The sequence below is a fragment of the Coregonus lavaretus genome (genome assembly GCF_964263955.1).
Source record: "Coregonus lavaretus genome assembly, chromosome: 17".
Classification (NCBI taxonomy): domain Eukaryota; kingdom Metazoa; phylum Chordata; class Actinopteri; order Salmoniformes; family Salmonidae; genus Coregonus; species Coregonus lavaretus.
This window is the reverse complement of record NC_140004.1, coordinates 26,137,438-26,159,436: the sequence shown is the minus strand read 5'-3', so window position 1 is coordinate 26,159,436 and position 21,999 is coordinate 26,137,438. Positions and strand designations below refer to the sequence as shown.

General features: G+C 41.6%; 1 protein-coding gene across 1 annotated transcript in view; it reads right to left on the bottom strand.

Annotated features, from left to right (window-relative positions):
* The window catches only part of LOC311144521 (sialate:O-sulfotransferase 2-like), a 67,561-nt gene extending 48,316 nt beyond the window's left edge, over positions 1 to 19,245 (bottom strand). The window contains exon 1 of the mRNA XM_084180547.1: positions 19,102 to 19,245. The gene's annotated coding sequence lies outside the window, so the exon portion shown is untranslated. The remainder of the gene's footprint in view (positions 1 to 19,101) is intronic.
* Between the last annotated feature and the right edge of the window lie 2,754 nt (positions 19,246 to 21,999).

The window sequence follows — 21,999 nt, the reverse complement described above, 5'->3', positions numbered from 1 at the left end:
GGATGGGGTTTTAGGTCAGCCATATAAAGCTTAGAAATTAAGCTCATGGATGGCAGGGAAAAGGCTCATTGTAATCCTTATAATACTCAAGGGACCATTAATCTCATTGGTGTCCTTTTTACAGTGAAAGAGAAGAGGTAAATAAAAGGCCCCAAAAATAATGTAATCCTATCCTATCCTGTAGCAACTGGCCCTGTACAGTAGCCTTAGCTGAGTGTGTTGTAATGGAGTAACTACATTGGTGATGAGAAATATTTTCTGAGCATATGGTGCAATGGAAACTACAGAGTAAAAATAAATGGGCAGAAAGGGATAATAGCTTTCTTTTGATTATGGAAAGTGCACAAGAGCAGTGCGGTGCAGGTTCCACCTACCATTCACACAAAAGCTGAATCAGCTTTCTTTTTGTTCCACAGGACAATAGGCTGTGTGAAAACACAATCTATCCATGAAGCTTTTCGCTTTAGGGCGAGAGGGAGGGAAGGAGAGAGGGAGGGAAGGAAGAAAGGAGAGAGAAATAGAGAAAGAGAGGGAGCGAGTGTGATTGAGAGAGTGAGAGAGCGACAGAGATAGTTAATAAAACAGTGCAGCAGCCCCTTCACCTTTACAGGTTGAGATGAACCAAACCAGAGAAGGAGCCATTGATGGGATGGACCCAACAGAGGTGGTTCTGTCATCTTGTCCTCCTTATCCATGTGTCACTCTGACCCTACAGCCTCAAATCTGGGAAAATACCTCGGATTCCTCAACTCCTCTGAGCCTCTCTCCACCCAGCCCACCCAGCACCCCGCCCGGCAGCCCTAGACAGACATTTGAAAAACAATTGAATGAATTGGCCCTCTCTGATGGCTCTCTAAAAGAAGTAATTATGTGCAGTACTGCTGAATGGGGAAGCTCTGTCAATGGGAGATCAAATGATGTCTTCCACTACCAGACTGAACAAAGCGATCATTCAGGGCCCACAGAATATCTGTATTTTTCCTCTGGAGGGAAGCGTTTCCCCTTGGTTCCAGCGTTCCCACTCGCAGGATCCCTTGGCTTTAATTCCTAAATAAATCTATGTTATTCTATGAAATTCAGTCCACTGTGATTGAAAGGAGAGACGTTTTGGGTCATAGTGGGTTTAGTCTGTGGAAATATAGGGAGGGCAAGGAGGAGGATGTGTGTTTGGAATTGAAGGCAATTGCAGCAATTTGCAGCAGCACTTCAGAAATATCATATTTTAGACACCCTTTAAAAACAGTCTGAACATCTAATTACATATCTGTGTACAATGCAAGTTCAAGGCTCCCAACAAATGACTAGCTTTACAGTAGTTATAGTAGAGATCCATCTTAATAAATCAAGAAAAATCACACACACACACACACACTTGGAGTCATTAATTAACTGAAAGGAATGCTCTACTTTTTCCATATTGACCGAACAGGAAGCCACATCAGTGAGACTGCCAGAGAGCTAGGTTGAAGATGACAAAGGTTAAGACAACAGGATTCTAATATCCCATAACTCTTTGCAACAATGGGACCGGCTATGCTAGTTAGCAACGGTGGTAGTAGTTATCAACGGCACTGGTCCAATGAATGTGTTTATTTTCTAACGCTGCCACATGGAATTATTACGTTGTCTTAACCTGTATATTTTCGACCTAGCCAGAGAGGGGGAAGCAGCTCCCACTCTCTCCCAACTCATACATTACACCATATCTGGAGAGTGGAATAAATATACAATTACCATTACTTCCTTGATAGCAGATTCACTTAGTGTGTGTCTCATTACTCAACATGTTCCGTACAATCTAATACAGCCTTGTACATACTGTACCCAAAACCATACTATCTAATACAGCCTTGTACATACTGTACATAAAACCATACTATCTAATACAGCCTTGTACATACTGTACCCAAAACTATACTATCTAATACAGCCTTGTACATACTGTACCCAAAACCATGCTATTTAATACAGCCTTGTACATGCTGTACCCAAAACTATACTATCTCATACAGCCTTGTACATACTGTACCCAAAACTATATTATCTAATACAGCCTTGTACATACTGTACCCAAAACTATACTATCTAATACAGTCTTGTACATACTGTACCCAAAACAATGCTATTTAATACTGCCTTGTACATACTGTACCCAAAACTATACTATCTCATACAGCCTTGTACATACTGTACCCAAAACTATACTATCTAATACAGCCTTGTACATACTGTACCCAAAACTATACTATCTAATACAGCCTTGTACATACTGTACCCAAAACTATACTACCTAATACAGCCTTGTACATACTGTACCCAAAACTACACTATCTAATACAGCCTTGTACATACTGTACCCAAAACTATACTATCTAATACAGCCTTGTACATACTGTACCCAAAACTATACTATCTAATACAGCCTTGTACATACTGTACCCAAAACCATACTATCTAATACAGCCTTGTACATCCTGTACCCAAAACTATACTATCTAATACAGCCTTGTACATACTGTACCCAAAACTATACTATCTAATACAGCCTTGTACATACTGTACCCAAAACTATACTATCTCATACAGCCTTGTACATACTGTACCCAAAACTATACTATCTAATACAGCCTTGTACATACTGTACCCAAAACTATACTATCTAATACAGCCTTGTACATACTGTACCCAAAACTATACTATCTAATACAGCCTTGTACATACTGTACCCAAAACTACACTATCTAATACAGCCTTGTACATACTGTACCCAAAACTATACTATCTAATACAGCCTTGTACATACTGTACCCAAAACCATACTATCTAATACAGCCTTGTACATACTGTACCCAAAACCATACTATCTAATACAGCCTTGTACATACGGTACCCAAAACCAAATCATGTGTGGCCTGATCATAGATTCCAAATACACTGAAAACAGAACCTGTAACTAATGCTGTAAATTGGATACTAATCCAATATCCTGGCCACTCATTACTCCACACCACTGCATGTCCTGTGTTCTTACACACAGTCTGGATTTAATTAATGATCCAACAACATGGGCAAATATATCTGGATGTTGCTGGTATAAGCCTCGGCATAGAGAGATGGTCCAGCTATTCATTCGTCAGAAAGGTGCATTCACCCCAGCCTTATCTTCACTCTACTTAGCAAGTAAATCAGACGGTAACAAACACATTGATCCAATCAGAGCCTGCTGCTATTGACTGAGTGGGAGAAAAAGAGGGAGAGTGTAAGGTTCTGTATTTGTTTTCTTAGTTCACCTTGTGTTCTTGTACGTAGCCCTGTTTTTTTGTGTTCTTGAACGTAGCCCTGTTTCTTTGTGTTCTTGAACGTAGCCCTGTCTTTCATTTTTTTTCATTGATTTCACCTGTGTTAGTTACTCACCTGGTCTCATCAGCTCCTTATTTAGTTAAATTCTTTCTGTTTGTGCCTTGTGAGGTAATGTTCGTTTTGACTCTACTAAGTCTTTTCCTAGCTTGTTTGTGAGAACCAGTTATAGCCTTCAGTCCTAGTTTTGTTTCACCTGCCTGTTTGCCTACCTGTGTATGACCATTGCCTGCCTGTGACCACGGTTCCTGCCCGCAGGTACAGGTAAAACGATAGCTTGTGCTGTACATGTGGTTTTACCTGTACCTGTGGTTTTACTTGTATCTATAGTTTTACCTGTACCTGTGGTTTTACTTGTATCTATAGTTTTACCTGTACCTGCGGTTTTACCTGTACCTGCGGTTTTACCTGTACCTGCGGTTTTATTGTCTCTTCTGACATGTTCTTTTGAATGTAGATTTCAGAAAATGACAGAATGCACCTTTAGATGAAATTCTAATGTGAAAACCTGAATGACAAACTGAAACCTGACTTAAACAGCAGCCAATGATCCCCTAAAGCCCAGACACAGTTAAAGAGCCAACCAGCCATCTCACATATGGGCTCACCTGACCTCTTTGACTCCTGTTAATCTAAATATAGTAGCTGTTTATTTCTGAACAGAATTAGTCACCAACGCCCCCATCCTGTCCATTGACATGCACAAACACATGCACGTACGCATGAGTGTGTAGATAATGTCAAGACGGTGGCATGAGCAGGTCTCAGCTGGACGGCAGTTGAATCTGAATTGTGTAAAGCGTTAACCTGCTTCCCCTTGTGGAAAAAACATGAATTACACGTGACCGCGTGAAGTGTTCCAAAAACACATGTTTTCATGTGATCACACATGATCTTATGTGAAGTTAATGTGATAACGTGACAACATGTAAAGCAACATGTCATAACACCAAACTACAGATGTGAAGTGTTCCAAAAACACATGTTTTCACATGAAATTTCACGTGAAATCATGTGATTTTCCACATGTGAAATCATGTGGTTTTTCTGTAAGGGTCCCACTCCCACCCGTCCCTCATTACTGTCCACCATCCCCTCTGGCAAAGCCGTCTCCTCCTTTTTGCATCAACACCTCAGCTACAGGGAGCATAATAAGATTCCACATGAACAAAACAGCCGTTCTGAGCTGCCGCACCAGCATGATGATGAAATTATAATACTTGACCTTTGAGTAGTATATCTTAGGATATCTTACCGCATGAACCTTTAAGTGCTTCCTACTGAACATTAACGTCTATGTCTATTAACGTCTATTAATGTCTATCTCTCCTTTCAACATTCAATATGCAATACTCCTCCTCTTGGCTGTGTGATAATGTCTCAAGGCCCATTCAGATAGGATGACACATGATAGTCTCGTGTAGCTCAGTTGGTAAAGCATGGCGCTTGCAATGCCAGGGTTGTGGGTTCGATTCCCACGGGGGACCAGTATGAACAATTTATGCACTCACTAACTGTAAGTCGCTCTGGATAAGAGCGTCTGCTAAATGACTAAAATGTAAAACTAAAAAATGATTAGTGGGGGAGCAGAAAGTTGTCTGTCTGTCTGCCTCTAGAGCAGGATGTGCTTATACTGTGACGGACACAAGGAACAAACAGTGTCCTGTTTTAACAGCCTGGGAGTCTAATGAAACCGAAAAGGCACATTCAAAATTGGCACTTTTCACATTGCAGCAGAAAATGGCTGCTGGGACAAAAATTACTTGGCACAGTGTGAGCTAAATACAGTTATACTTGAGTATATTATACTGTACTGTACATGAATTGTATTGGTCACATACACATATTTAGCAGATGTTATTGCGGGTGTCCATTTCAGCTTTCCAAATAGTCCTTAATTGTGGACTGCTTTTAATGCACTATTTTCTATACATGTACAGAAAGCACAATGTCCTCACAATGTCCATGGACTCTACACTCTGTTTATAGTTCTCCTCAAGGAAAACCTGAACAGCCTAATTAGTATTTTGAGCTATAGAGATTGAGCAGACTGCAGAGGCCTTGGCCTGAACCTTAGCACACAAAGAGAGGGTATGATGAGGATGAGAAGAGACGTGTGTGTGAACCTACCTCTCACCCTGATGAACACTGCTTTACCACTGAAGTGGATTGCCTCCAAAAGCCCAGGGTATTTCCTCTTTTCATCGGAGCTCTGCAATAGTGAGCAGTCATGTCAGGCAGTGGCCAGGACCCACAGGGCTGGATGTACTTGTTTGGGGGGAGAGAGAGGGTGATGGGGCGGTTTGGGGTTGAGAGTTCCGTGAGCATGCCTCCTCTTGCGGAACGGCCAATGAACCATGGGCCTACTCATCACGCCAATCTGCCTGAAAAGGCTGAGTAGCACCGGCAGCCGGATATCATCACAGCCACATTAATTAAAGATGCCCATCGTTAGAGTGAGTCCCTGTTGCTCGCTGCTGTTTCTATTTCTGGAAGACTGTTGTTGTCATTATTGTTGTTGCTCTTTTTGCCTCTTCACTCAGACAGGAAGGAAGAAGCTAATGAAGGTGTGCAGCCCTAAAGGGTTGATGGATAATGAAGAGGAGCATGGTGAAATCTACTGTAACCTCAATCTCCTATCCAACACTGGAAATTAAGAATTTAGAAAGTGCATTCCTGTTGCACACCACAAATTAGTGTAGGTGCTGCCCTTTAGTGGTCAAATTCCCAGATTCTTAGTAAACTGATTAAACAAAAGGAAAAGGTGCAACACTACTGATCAGTTAATAATCAGTATCATTGCTTTTCAGGTCTCAGAATGCAATGCCTTTTTCTGTCCATGCAACAGAATATCACATGACATGAGATTGAGGAAAAGGAAATTGGGGAACTGCAGCTTTTGCATTTTATGGGGCGGTATGCATGTGTTGTGTGTCCAGTGGAGAGTGGTGTGATATAAGTGTGTGCTGCTGCCGCAGAAGGGAGAATACATGCAGCTGGGCTGCAGACAGTATGACATCTGCTGAGACGTGCTCTGGGCTCACAGAACTGAGGAAGCCTCTGTACTGCAGCCTCTCACTCACAGAATGAATAAAATATGAAGTGCACAAAGCACTCAAGTCCTAGCTGAAATGGAGAGAGAGAGATTACATTCTCTCTCATTCTCTCTCTCCCTCTCAGGGGAAGTGGCCATGCAGAGATGTAGAAGAGACTTGGAGGAAAAGAGAATAAAACTGATGAAGAGGAAGAGAGAAAAGAGGGGGGTAGAGGAAGGCAAGGGGGAAATTGTATGAGGCTCTTCACAGAGCCATGAAGCTTGCTAAGGGAACATAGTAGTAATAAATCCTAATTCAAACATTGCTTTAAATATGGGTATGATGAGAGGAGAGTAGTGTATTCAGGGGCAAGCACTTTGTCCCTGAACACACACCATGCATGCCAACACACATAATTTCTATACAGCTTCCTCCATCTGGGTTGAGGGCTATATTCAACAGAATAATAGTATAACATCCACTTGGGGTTTGAACCATCATCCATCCACAGAAGTCACACAGCCTTTTCGCCTAGGTATAATCATACCAGCAACACTTGAGGTTACGTTCCCCATGAATAATTCATAGCTACATACTGTAGTAGCAGCAATATAGCACTCCCAACCCTGGCCTCAATCTAACCTTTCAGCAAGGCCTCATTTACGTCCGTGTGGCTGCATGGGGGAATGTTTCCACCAGGGAGTCAGTGAGGGACTGAGTGAGCTGAGTCATCCTCAGGCACATCTATAAGAGACCTGGCACTGACACATGCTGTCAACACAGAGTAGACACAGGAACTGATGGGAGCCGACATGCCATGGGCCCTGCCACGTGGCCGACCAGGCACGGTGTAATAATGTGACACTACACATCTCACCAGACCTATGTGACTTCACTGACAGATGGAGAATGAATGAGCATGCTTACTGCTTATCACCAGACTGGAAACAATGGTAGGCTAATACTTAAAGGTCCAATGCAGATGTTTTTATCTCAATATCAAATCTTTTCTGGGTAACAATTAAGACATGCTTAGAGCCTTATCCTATTTGATGCTTGTAGTGCAGGAGCCAACTCTTTGTGTTCGAACAATGTGGAATGGTAACAATTGCAGGTCTTATAGTAAAAAGACAGAGCTTGGCTACTGCATTACTTTACATTACAAAATCCTAGTCATGAAGAGCATAAAAAATATTGTAAGAACATTTAAGGTTCACTCTTCATGTAATTGTTCCCAACGGAGCATAACCAACTGTGGGTTCCTCATTATTACACGTTTAACCACTTATCCCATGATAATTGTTTTATTCCTCGTGTTATTATTTTTCTACTATTCTACTCTCTTTTTTACTCGCTACACTGTTGGGAAGGGCCCGTAAGTAAGCATTTCACTGTTAGTCTACACCTGTTGTTTACGAAACATGTGACAACTAAAATTTGATTTGATTTTAATTGAATTACACAGCAGTAACAGGCTTGCTGTATGTAGAGACTCTTAGCAGGAACAGTGGGATGCAACCCGTGATTTTGCCAGGAACTTCACTTCACAGTATTCTGACAAATCTGCATGGCAGGTGTGACAGCCCAATTAGGGCCCAGCGAGCACAGGGGAGAGGAGAGGAGATCTGATAGGCTGCTGCCTCTCCCTGTAGACAGACATACCCACAGGGGATCTCTCTTCTCATATCCTTTATCAGACCAACCACTTGTGCTGCATTGGAGGGAGGAAGGGAGCATTATGACGAAAGGGCTCAGAAATATTTCTTCCCTTTCCTCTTTTAAGTGAAGCCTGTCTGATTCTTCACAGAGCTTTCTGAATATGGGTTTGGATCCGCTGTGTCAGTCCATTTCCTACTGTCCCGACATCACTGGGATGCATTGCAGATTCACCATGGTTCTCTACATAACTAGTACTTAAATTGGTAAACTAGATTATTGTGCATGAAGATTATTGTGAAGATGAGGTATGTGTAACTTACTACAGACCATCCTATAGTTGCATTCTTCTACCAGCAAGGGGAAGATCTGGGTAATATCTGCAACTTGTTACCCAAACAGTCTGAATTCACCAGACAGAAACTGTAGCTCAAAACAAAAATATAAATTATTAAATAAATGCTGTGTTTATCTTTCTTCCCACATGATCCAGCGCTCATCAGCCTAAGGAGGCATTAATTACTTTAATATGGGAATTAAATTCAGAATGGAATATAATTGCATGGAAATCTCCAAGCTTTGGAAGTTGTGTGTTAAATATCAATGGGGCTTTGGTTTAAGGCTCAGCATTAGCCCAAGATAAATGGCTCTCTGCGTTACACACTGGAGCCAGTAACTACATCTCCCTGCTCTAAGATGTGCTGAAAGTGGAACCAGAGAACTAAAAGTCTGTGTTTTAGGAGGATGGGTGTTGGCAGGTAGCGCCCTCTTCGTAAACCAGGTAGAGAAAACAGGATCCAGCAGTTTCATGCAGACAAAGGGTTGTTTGTGTGTCAGCAACCAAGTTCAAGAATGAACAAGAGGGTCTGTTATTGTAGGTCAGTAATTACAGTTGGCTGATGTCCTAATCCCTATGACTGGCCGTATCTCAAGGTGAGCCATTGACTACATAATGGACTATTCTTTCTCTCTTTTTCCCCTCTCTCCATCTCCCTCACTCGCTAATTCTCTAGTTTCCCCACTCTCTTTCTCTTTGTCACACACACACACTTCTCAATGTAGATATTCATGAGGGGAGAGTAGTGTTAGAGTTGGCATTGACGAAGGTAAAGTAGAGTAGTGTTAGAGTTGGTATTGACGAAGGTAGAGTAGAGTAGTGTTAGAGTTGGTATTGATGAGGGGAGAGTAGAGTAGTGTTAGAGTTGGTATTGATGAGGGTAGAGTAGTGTTAGAGTTGGTATTGATGAGGGGAGAGTAGTGTTCGAGTTGGTATTGATGAGGGGAGAGTAGTGTTAGAGTTGGTATTGATGAGGGGAGAGTAGTGTTAGAGTTGGTATTGATGAGGGGAGAGTAGTGTTAGAGTTGGTATTGATGAGGGGAGAGTAAAGTAGTGTAAGAGTTGGTATTGATGAGGGGAGAGTAGTGTTAGAGTTGGTATTGATGAGGGGAGAGTAGTGTTAGAGTTGGTATTGATGAGGGGAGAGTAGTGTTAGAGTTGGTATTGATGAGGGGAGAGTAAAGTAGTGTTAGAGTTGGTATTGATGAGGGGAGAGTAGTGTTAGAGTTGGTATTGATGAGGGGAGAGTAGTGTTAGAGTTGGTATTGATGAGGGAATCACGTGATTAGGCCTTGGGAAGGTCCTTCTACAGTGGCTGACTACCAGACCTAATCAGGCATTTTGGGTTAATAAGCATGTGTGTGTCAGGGAAGAGCTTAATAGCATATGCATTATCAACTTCAACTCTGCCAACTGAGAAGACCTGGCATTAACCTTTCATAACCAGTTGATTGATGGATGATGTGAATGCTGGGTATGATGAGCATACAGGTACTGGCCTGTTCTGATAACTTTTTCTGCAATACGATGTCTAATAAGTAGATGACTGACAAAGCAAAATGAATACATTTAAATCATCAAAACACAACACCAATTGAAGTTCAAGGATACATATAAGGAGGGTATGAGCCTGCTGTTGATAACCACATTACAGTATATAAACAAGCCACCTCTAAACACAACTGGCCTTTTGAGTGGATTCACACACTGACTAGCAGTTACATTAATGACCTTGGCTAATGACGATAATGATGACAAATCATCTCCTTGTTTCTAAGACGGTGCTGACAGTGGCCGTGTCCCTGCCCTTTCTACGGCGTCCCGCAGTCATCCATTACCATTGGGATGCCTCTAACACAGCTGATCCATCATCCTTCCTCCTCGGTGGGCAGACCCCACAGCTAATGGCCAGGCAGACACCGTTAGAGATTGTGGTGGCAGAATTCTCCACAACAAGATGTTAACAAAGTGGAGTGACAGACTCCACAGCGCTCAGGGAAACACACTGGTGATTCACTGACAGCTGTATCCCAGCATGCTGGACCCCCCAGCCACACACACACACACACACCAGTACCAGTACCAGCCCACCCACCACCACCTTCCTAGAACCGTACACTAGTCACGGGCGGGCGGGCTAAACAACCTCCTCCCCCTCAGCAGGGTGCCCTGCTCTATCTGCTGTCTGAGGCCCAGCGGAGAAGCAGGTGTTACTCTGAGTGGGAATGCCTGGGTTCACATCCTTCAGAGAGGTGTGAGAAGGAACATCTGTACACACACTGGCTCTTAAAACTCCTCAGAGTAGCAACATCAGCATAAACAAAACATGAAAGGGTTAGATGAGGATGAAGTGAATGAAATGCATAATGACGACATACACACACACACACACAAATAACTATATACGCACGCACACACACCCACACGTGTGCACACACACAACACACACACACACACACACAATGTCAATGTCATACCCCATTAGGACATCATCTTGTTACTTAAGTCTCATGTTTGAGGGTTTTCCCATAGTCTGGCCTTTCTCCACATAATGTTAACTTACCATTTTCAGGCAGTTATTACTTGAGTATTAGTTACTGAAAAATCCAACTGTTATGATTATCCCGGTCTGAGCAAAAAATCTGGCTGAGATATTAATACAGCAAGGCTAACCCTCAACTGGCCTTCCCTGTAACTGATCAAAGAGTCTTGCAGATAATCCCCACTCCAAAATCATCTTGTCCTTTAAGGAAACATTAGCAGGAAAATAGAGCATTTTCCTCTGTGCCACAAAGGAGAACATGAAACATATAGTCATACTTACTTATACTAGAAACAATCACAGAGCTGTCATTGTTTCTGTCATTTCCTTTAGAAAAACATCATATGACTGAGCCATCACTATATCAGACAAGTCCTGTGTCTCACTGTTTATAGAGGCCATATATGAGACAATGCCTAATTAACCTGTCTGGATTTGGAGGCATTGAGATGATGGATGTGTATTATTCACTGTTCTTTACTTCAACCCCTGATTCAACTCCTTATTATACAGTGGGGAAAATAAAAAAAGTATTTAGTCAGCCACCAATTGTGCAAGTTCTCCCACTTAAAAAAATTAGAAAGGCCTGTAATGTTCATCATAGGTACACGTCAACTATGACAGACAAATTAAGAGAAAAAAAATCCAGAAAATCATATTGTAGGATTTTTAATGAATTTATTTGCAAATTATGGTGGAAAATAAGTATTTGGTCACCTATAAACAAGCAAGATTTCTGGCTCTCACAGACCTGTAACTTCTTCTTTAAGAGGCTCCTCTGTCCTCCACTCGTTACCTGTATTAATGGCACCTGTTTGAACTTGTTATCAGTATAAAAGACACCTGTCCACAACCTCAAACAGTCACACTCCAAACTCCACTATGGCCAAGACCAAAGAGCTGTCAAAGGACACCAGAAACAAAATTGTAGACCTGCACCAGGCTGGGAAGACTGAATCTGCAATAGGTAAGCAGCTTGGTTTGAAGAAATCAACTGTGGGAGCAATTATTAGGAAATGGAAGACATACAAGACCACTGATAATCTCCCTCGATCTGGGGCTCCACGCAAGATCTCACCCCGTGGGGTCAAAATGATCACAAGAACGGTGAGCAAAAATCCCAGAACCACACGGGGGGACCTAGTGAATGACCTGCAGAGAGCTGGGACCAAAGTAACAAAGCCTACCATCAGTAACACACTACGCCGCCAGGGACTCAAATCCTGCAGTGCCAGACGTGTCCCCCTGCTTAAGCCAGTACATGTCCAGGCCCGTCTGAAGTTTGCTAGAGTGCATTTGGATGATCCAGAAGAGGATTGGGAGAATGTCATATGGTCAGATTAAACCAAAATAGAACTTTTTGGTAAAAACTCAACTCGTCGTGTTTGGAGGACAAAGAATGCTGAGTTGCATCCAAAGAACACCATACCTTCTGTGAAGCATGGGGGTGGAAACATCATGCTTTGGGGCTGTTTTTCTGCCAAGGGACCAGGACGACTGATCCGTGTAAAGGAAAGAATGAATGGGGCCATGTATCGTGAGATTTTTAGTGAAAACCTCCTTCCATCAGCAAGGGCATTGAAGATGAAACGTGGCTGGATCTTTCAGCATGACAATGATCCCAAACACACCGCCCGGGCAACGAAGGAGTGGCTTCGTAAGAGGCATTTCAAGGTCCTGGAGTGGCCTAGCCAGTCTCCATATCTCAACCCCATAGAAAATCTTTGGAGCGAGTTGAAAGTCCGTGTTGCCCAGCGATAGCCCCAAAACATCACTGCTCTAGAGGAGATCTGCATGGAGGAATGGGCCAAAATACCAGCAACAGTGTGTGAAAACCTTGTGAAGACTTACAGAAAACGTTTGACCTGTGGCATTGCCAACAAAGGGTATATAACAAAGTATTGAGAAACTTTTGTTATTGACCAAATACTTATTTTCCACCATAATTTGCAAATAAATTCATTAAAAATCCTACAATGTGATTTTCTGGATTTTCTTTCTCATTTTGTATGTCATAGTTGATGTGTACCTATGATGAAAATTACAGGCCTCTCTCATCTTTTTAAGTGGGAGAACTTGCACAATTGGTGGCTGACTAAATACTTTTTTTCCCCACTGTAAATGACAGGTCATAGATCTGCTGTTCTGTCTGTCTATGATTCTTCTGAATGTCTGAAACATTCAGCCTTATTCTGCTCCAAAACAGCATTTGACAATGAGTACAGAAAACCATCCATTCCCTCTATCTAATGTGCCACTTTACTGAGACACTGCACTGACGAATCCCAGCGAACAGCGAGGAGCCATTGTCCACATGCCAGAGCTTTGGCTCACCACTGATTCTCAGTTTTTTATAGCCAGGCTATTTCTGTATACACTCTAATGAGAATCTTGGCATCCATTCATGATGACGAAATATCGATAGAGAGAAAGCACATCATCAAACATACATACAGTAAAGTACAGTGCCTTCCCATAATGCAGCAGGGTTCAGAGGGTTTCATTGCTATGACAAGCTCAGACATGGATGTTCTCCTTCATGTCAGCTCCCCTGGTGATCTTCACAGACCAGAGCCACTGGTTCTGATCCATGAGGAGTCACTGAGAGGTCACCAAGAGGATAAAGAGATAAGGAAGCAATATAAACGCTGATGGAATTCAAAGCCTTCTTCTTCACTGTGATGCTGGACACTGTGCTGCTCTGGTCATGGCTCTACAGAGGGCTGCATATCCGAGGGGCTTTAAAGTGCTCCATTGGGCTGGGTGCTAAGCCTGCTAGCAATAAACCCCTCTGAAATTCAAAATTAAATACTACAGGTAACTGCCAAAATAAAGGAAACACCAACATAAAGTGCCTTAATAGGCTGTTGGGCCACCACGAGCCCCCTGAAAAGCTGCAATGCGCCTTGGCATAGATTCTACAAGTGTCTGGAACCCTATGGGAGGGATGCGACACTGTTCTTCCATGAGAAAATTCCATAATTAGGTGTTTTGTTGATGGTGGTGGAAAACACTGTCTCAGGCGCCGCTCCAGAATTTCCCAAAAGTGTTCAATTGGGTTGAGATCTGGTGACTGAGACACACACACACACACACACATCCTTTAAACCCCTTATGCTCCTTTGAGAGCCCTCTTTCAAAGTCACTGGGATCTATTCTTCTAGCCGTGGTAGCCAAAATAATGGGCTACTGGGCGTTTTTATGTATGACCCAAAGCATGATGCTTAATTAATTCAGGAACCACACCTGTGTGGAAGCACCTGTTTTCAATCAACTTTGTATCCCTCATTTACTCAAGTATTTCCTTTTTTTGGGCAGTTACCTTTATTTACATACTATATTTTGAAAAACTGTTTTCTGAAAGATTCTTGGAAGGTTGACAGGAATGAGCACTCACAACTAACGTGTCAGCTGGCCTGGTGGATAATTGGAATGAATGAATTTTCAGTATTCTCCTGAGAATGCTGAGAATTCAATAGTTTTGATATTGAAAGAGACGAATGCGTAATACTACAAAATACTGTACCATTCAATCCAATAACAGTCATTAAAAGCACCTGGCTGATTCTTTTTCCAAGCTAACTGCGAGGGGGCGAGAGGAACATTATTCAGATATGCTGTTGCTGCTTGGCACAGCCTCACTCAGAATTGAAACCTCCTTGAGCGTTCCTGTCGCTAGCCTGTCCCCTCATTGTCAGCCTCAGGCTAGTAGATGGCTGGGGGGCGGGAAGGCTTCTGGCAGCTACCGTAAAGATAAAACAATTTTTTTAATGTATGTAAATTGTAAAGTATTTTGTCTGTAATGTCTTTTTTTGTCTAAAATTGTCAAAGACTCCAGCCACCCTAGTCATAGACTGTTCTCTCTGCTACCGCACGGCAAGCGGTACCGGAGCACCAAGTCTATGTCCAAAAGGCTTCTCAACAGCTTCTACCCCCAAGCCATAAGACTCCTGAACAGCTAATCATGGCTACTCTGACTATTTGCACTGCCCCCCCCCCCCACCCCCACCCCATCTTTTTACGCTGCTGCTACTCTGTTAATTATTTATGCATAGTCACTTTAACTCTACCCACATGTACATATTACCTCAACTACCTCAAATAGCCGGTGCCCCTGCACATTGACTCTGCACCGGTACCCCCCTGTATATATAGCCTCCCTACTGTTATTTTATTTTACTTCTGCTCTTTTTTTCTCAACACTTTTTTGCTGTTGTTTTATTTTACTTTTTTATTAAAGAAGAAATGCATTGTTGGTTAAGGGCTGTAAGTAAGCATTTCACGGTAATGTCTACACCTGTTGTATTTGGCGCATGTGGTAAATAACATTTGGTTTGATTTGATTTGATTTGATATGTCGGACCCCAGAAAGACTAGCTGTCGCCATTGGTGTCGGCTAATGGGGATCCTAATAAATTAAATCCAAATGTAATTTCTCAAAATGTGTGACTTATAATTCATCCATCTCATCTAAAAGTACAAGGTGTTGACACTTATATAATATACAGCCTGCCATTAATAGTGGGTACTCGGTTTTATACCCCGTATCTCGAGAGCATGATGACAATAGAAAAGGACCCATGAGCACCAACATGTGAAGTTCATAGGAGCATATCAAATTGGGTGTCAAATGGAAGCTAAGACTCTATATTTTTGGGAAATGAAGGCATAGATTCATTTTTCAACCATTTTCCATCTTAAAAATTTGACATAAGTAAAGGCTTTGCTTTCTGGATAAACAGATGAAAATAGGTTTTAAAACACATCTACCAGAAAAAGTCTTAAAGGGTATCAGAAATACATCAAAACACAATAATGTTGACGTAAACACCCATGCAAACTAACACCAACACTTATATTTAGTTTTGGAGATATTGTTTACCTTCTGTAAGTTTAAGAAATATTGCCTTGTGCATTGTAATTCTGTTACCAAAAACCCACATATCTTTAAGATATTTTCTAATTTGTCATGAGGAGGGAGGATAATGAAAGTTCACAGAAGGTAGACCTACCAATTAGTTATAGTGATTTTACTCAAATCTATTTTGTTTATGAATTATTAAGTGATTAAAACTCATAATTCCGTTATCCAAATTGGTAACTGAATTATTGCAACTGAATTGGCTACAATGCGAAATCATAATAGTCACCTGCTACTGTGATCCCTTCCACTGGCATACTGTTATGTTCAACTCATAACTGTTTTCTTTATCTTTCTGTCATCTGGTGGTCAAACCATGGGTTTTAAAACAGTCTGGACAACTCCTCCCTCTCTCCCTCTCTCTCTCCCTCTCTCTCTGCCTCTCTCTCTCCCTCTCTCTCTCCCTCTCTCTCTGCCTCTCTCTCTCCCTCTCTCTCTCCCTCTCTCTCTCTCCCTCTCTCTCTCCCTCTCTCTCTCTCTCTCTCCCTCTCTCTCTCACTCTCCAGTTAATGTCACCTCTCCCAGCTCTTACTGACACCTACCTATGAGCCCCCTCTCTTTCCATTTACTGTAACCAGCATCCTCACCCACTGAGCACCGACCGACACCGGACGTCCATAGACGTCGAAAAGTTGTTGAAATTTGGTCAGTCCACCCTGGCCTTGATGTTAACGACTAGACCAAATCTGAACCTATCATAGACATATATTTCCCAAGTTTAGATAGTACAGTACAATACAGTACATTGAGTAGAGCACAGTAGAGTGCAGTACAATACAGTACAGTAAAGAAAAGTATAGTATAGTAGAGTAGAGTAGAGTACAGTACAGTATATTGTATTGTACTCTACTGTACTGAAGTATGCTCTACTGTACTGTACTGAACTGTACTGAACTCTGCTCTGCTTTGCTGTGCTGTATTGTACTGTGCTGTACTCTACTGTGCCCTGCTGTGCTGGGCTGTGATGTCCAAACTTGTGAAACAGAGAATGACGTTCATATCCATTATTACGCATTTAAGTGTAGTACAGATCAGGGACCCATGATGTTATTCCGTTACCGGGTGTAAATTCACCTCACAAAATAGATGTTTTCATACTCAAGGTGCCATGTTATAGCTGACACCCCTATCTTTCCATAGACATCTCTGAATCTTAATTCGGAGCAGATATTTAACAGAGATTTTGGAAAACGTGGTTGCATAAAAACCTGAGGGGGATTTGACCGTAATTCCATTACCAAAGTTTGCATCTGCACAGTTCTTCCACTGAATTCGTTTTTGTACGTTTTTCTGTGGAAATTGTTAAAAGTAGTCCTTGTGCATAGAGTTGTATGGTTTGTTAAACTTTTAAATCAATGGCTTTTGTTTGTCATACATTTCCGTTACCGTGGAATTGCCCATAGGCTACTTTACAATGGCAACAGTCAGAGCAATTCCCAGCATTAATAACTGGGCATTTCACAGCCTTGTGGTCATTTTACAGACTTAACAAATTGCTATTCTGTTATTTTGACCCAAGAAAGCTATTAAATGTGGGAATGTCTGCTTGCCTCAAGTCCTTACTGAATAAATATGCCTCTGGAGAGCACCTGCTGACAGATGATGATGCTTCATGATAAATACCACTGAATATCACTTCAGTCAATTGCCCCATTACTGAGCTGCCACAAAGGAGAATACATCTCATAACATATATCTAACCATGTCATTAGCTCTAGTAACAGAACAACCGAGGGTGAAGGAAGTGAAAGCAGGAAGTCAGGAAGGCAGAGAGGCAGGCAGATTTCCTCTGCTCTCTGAGGTGGATCTGCAATTCATTACGCTAGTTAAACATTGGCATGAGGGCTCTAAAGAAAGTCCAACTACTTCACACTTTGGATAAAGTGAGAGTGACGATGTGTTCATTCTCAAGGCCACATGATATTTACATAGAGCCAGCCCTCCAGAACAGGCAGGGGAATAATTACATGCAGCCTAGCTGAGCCACTGATTGGGCATGATGACACATGCTGGGATGAGTTGGCTACTGGTGGAGACTAGGGATCTCTCACATTTCCATTAGCACTTAACTAATCCAAATGAACCCTGCATGTATCACAAGGTGTTGTTGTGAGATCCACACTACGTTCAGTGTTGGCAGTCACAAATTAAACTAATTGATCTTATTTGGTGTTGAGGGGAATCAGATAGATATAGATAGCATCACATGCCAAGTCCAAAATTAAATAACTTGCTAATGGGACTATTGTTTTACCCTCTTTCTGACTTGATTTTGTCTAATTGATTACAGTGGCTTCATTCATATATCATTACACTGTCAGTTAGTTATTTTAGACAGATGTGCTTGGTTTGTAATATATGTAGAACATATGCAAGAAAATTAATTAAATAAAACTGTTCTTGCTTTTAGAGTCTGTTAGAATAAATAAAGCAGGCATTCTGGTCTGGTAATGGTAGGCCCTCAAGGAAATCTTGACACCATCTGTTATGTTTCCCATTTCAGCTCAGTGATAATAACTATTTCCACCATTAGCTACCAGTGGTAATTTGGTTTTTGATTTTTATTAGGTTTCCCATTAGCCAACGCCAATGGCGCGACAGCTAGTTATACTGGGGTCCGACATATACCGAAAAATAACAGACAAAATACTTTACAATTTACATACATTTAAAAACATTAACATGTAGTGTGTGTGTGTGTGTGTGTGTATGTGTGTGTGTGTGTGTGTGTGTGTGTGTGTGTGTGTGTGTGTGTGTGTGTGTGTGTGTGTATCTATCAATTACACATACATGTCAGTACATACAGTACACACAAAATGTACTAATGGTCTACTTTTAATAAGCTATTGGCTGTAGGCTACATTCAGATGTTTGTATTACTTACATTCATGTCAGAGCCCACTACAGCATACATAAAGATCCAAGGGGAGAGAAGAGGACCAATGATGAGTAGTGAACAAGTTGTAACTGCATGGGTTTGCTGAAATTACACTACACTGTCTGAAAGTCAACAATTGTGATGGGGCACATTTCTCAGATGTTATCCAGTAGAAACTAGCTAATAGAAACAGATTTTATACATTTTAAATCTGCTGATAGATGATATAGCCTACAATAAATTACAATTTAAATATAAATCTGTTTATAGAAAACGACCATAATAGCCTAAAATTGTATATCTAGTAAAAATAAATAAATCAATGTTTGACAACTTCATTGAACTAAATAAAATATGATAAGGTGCATAACCTACCTCAAATAGGAGTCATGAGAGAGAAATCCGAAGGAGAGTCATCCGTTACTGCATATTCGGAAATCTTTCGCTGAACCTAATGGAAAGACGCAACTCTGAAATAAGAATCGGTCTGATACAGCTCTCAATCACAATCTTGGTCCGTGTTCGGTGAAAATTCCTCACAAAATCAAGACAATAGATCCAGTGGTAGTCTAAATGTTGCGATAGGGTAACTCATTTATGGATTCACCATAACGTCCGTGCGTCTGTCCTCTGTCACTGCGATTCTCAATCCCGTTACAAACCAATCTCTGTCCAGTTCAAAACAGCATTCTGTGGATGCTGCCACACGCTTATTTACAAGGAGAGAAGGCAGAATAGCATTGAAGCAAATCAAATTATGTTGATCACGGTACGCAGGAGACTATCCTTTCCGTACCCCGTAATCTGCTGTTAGGTCAAAGTCGGTATGATGCAGCCAGCGTGTCACGGTGAGGCGACTTGTCTCTCCGTGTCCAGACCGCCTGTCAAACAGCCCTGCGGATCGCGCACACCACAGCGGTAACCGCGCTCTGCGCTCCACACAGGCCGACAGCACTGCCTACTGTATTTAAAGAGACACAGCAGAAAAGACGCGCAACCAAGGGCGCAATGATTGTGGATTTCACTGTGCGTTTTTCTATTCCATATATGAAACATTATAAACCATATAGGCTGCCCTACACGTCAAACGAATCATGATACATTTATCCTACAGTTTGAGCTATTTATGTACGTTCATGTCTTGAATGAATTATATGGGCCCTGCATGTCTGAGCATTGTCACCTTGACATAATGACAGATTAGCTTCTACTGTGTAATGTCACAACAATACACCAACACATCCTACCTCTAATTCTGTTTTCATGATTTCTCTAACATGGAATCTCTACAGTTTACAGCAGTTGGCTTGAGAGTCATACTAGCCTAATGAAAGTCAATGGTAGAGTGGCCAGGGGGACAAAGGTCTATCTAATACCCAGGTGGGCCATCTAACCTGATCCCCACTGCTTTTAACATTGTATGAACCTAAGAGCTGTGACTGCAGTAGGCAAGGGCAGAGACATGACTGTGACCCTTTATTCTCTCTCTCTCTCTCTCTCTCTCTCTCTCTCTCTCTCTCTCTCTCTCTCTCTCTCTCTCTCTCTTCTTTCTCTCTCTTTCTCTCCCTTCCTCTCCTTTATTTATTTACATTTTGAGGGGCGTTGCTGACTTGAACCACAATGTTCAAGTTTTTACTTCTCCCGAAATAAGTCAGTACAAAAGAAATAGAGCCCGCACACTCACATATGGAATTGTTTTAAGATACCATGAATCATTTAGCTATTTGATTTTGAATTGTAGGACCCCTTTAGGTATCCCCAAAAAATCTAAAACAATTATTTGATAAAATATTGAATTTGGCCCATAGAAATGCATTTAATAACAAACACTATATAAACTAGTGACCCACAGTGTTTGTCATTATACCCTGATGAAGACAGCTTGTCTGTCGAAACGTTGGTTATTAGGTCTTTAAATTATTGAATCTGAGCTCCTAGAGTGTGCGGCTCTCCTTTTCTTTTTCAGGGATTGAGACGCAAAAAACCTGATATCTTTAGCTTAAATTTACTGTTTTTATGGGGATTTTCTTTATTATGCTACTTAGATTGACGCACAGGTGTGGGCACAGGTGCATCAATAGACTCTTAAGGATTATTTAATAATCAAACAACGTTTCGATCCTACAAGGATCTTCCTCAGGTCATTTCACCAGAAGTGTACCACACCGATTTTTATAGACATAAGACAAGCAACTATAAGCACGGTCTATACATATTTAAGTTGAAAGGGGCAGCACAAAAAAATTATATATACAGTACCAGTCAAAAGTTTGGACACACCTACTGATTCAAGGGTTTTTCTTTATTTTTTACTATTTTCTACATTGTTATTGTAGAATAATAGTGAAGACATCAAAACTATGAAATAAAAAAGTGTTAAACAAATCAAAATGTAATTCATATTTGAGATTCTTCAAATAGCCACCCTTTGCCTTGATGACAGCTTTGCACACTCTTGGCATTCTCTCAACCAGCTTCACCTGGAATGCTTTTCCAACAGTCTTGAAGGAGTTCCCACATATGCTGAGAACTTGTTGACTGCTTTTCCTTCACTCTGCGGTCCGACTCATCCCAAACCATCTCAATTTGGTTGAGGTCGGGGGATTGTGGAAGCCAGGTCATCTGATGGAGCACTCCATCACTCTCCTTCTTGGTAAAATAGCCCTTACACAGCCTGGAGGTGTGTTGGGTCATTGTCCTGTTGAAAAACAAATGATAGTCCCACTAATCCCAAACCAGATGGGATGGCGTATCGCTGCAGAATGCTGTGGTAGCCATGCTGGTTAAGTGTGCCTTGAATTCTTAATAAATCACAGACAGTGTTACCAGCAAAGCACTCCCACACCATAAACCTCCTCCTCCATGCTTTATAGTGGAAAATACACATGCAGAGATCATCCGTTCACCCACACCGTGTCTCACAAAGCCACGGCGGTTGGAACCAAAAATCTCAAATTTGGACTCCAGACCAAAGGACACATTTCCACCAGTCTAATGTCCATTGCTTGTGTTTCTTGGCCCAAGCAAGTCTCTTCTTGGTGTCGTTTAGTAGTGGTTTCTTTGCAGCAATTTGACCATGGCCTGATTCACACAGTCTCCTCTGAACAGTTGATGTTGAGATGTGTCTGTTACTTGAACTCTGTGAAGCATTCCCGTGGCTATGGATATGTTACGAATGATATGTTACGAATTGGCAAAACAGACAATATGTTACGAATTTGCAAACGTACTATATGTTACGAATTTTGCAAAACATACAATATGTTACGAATT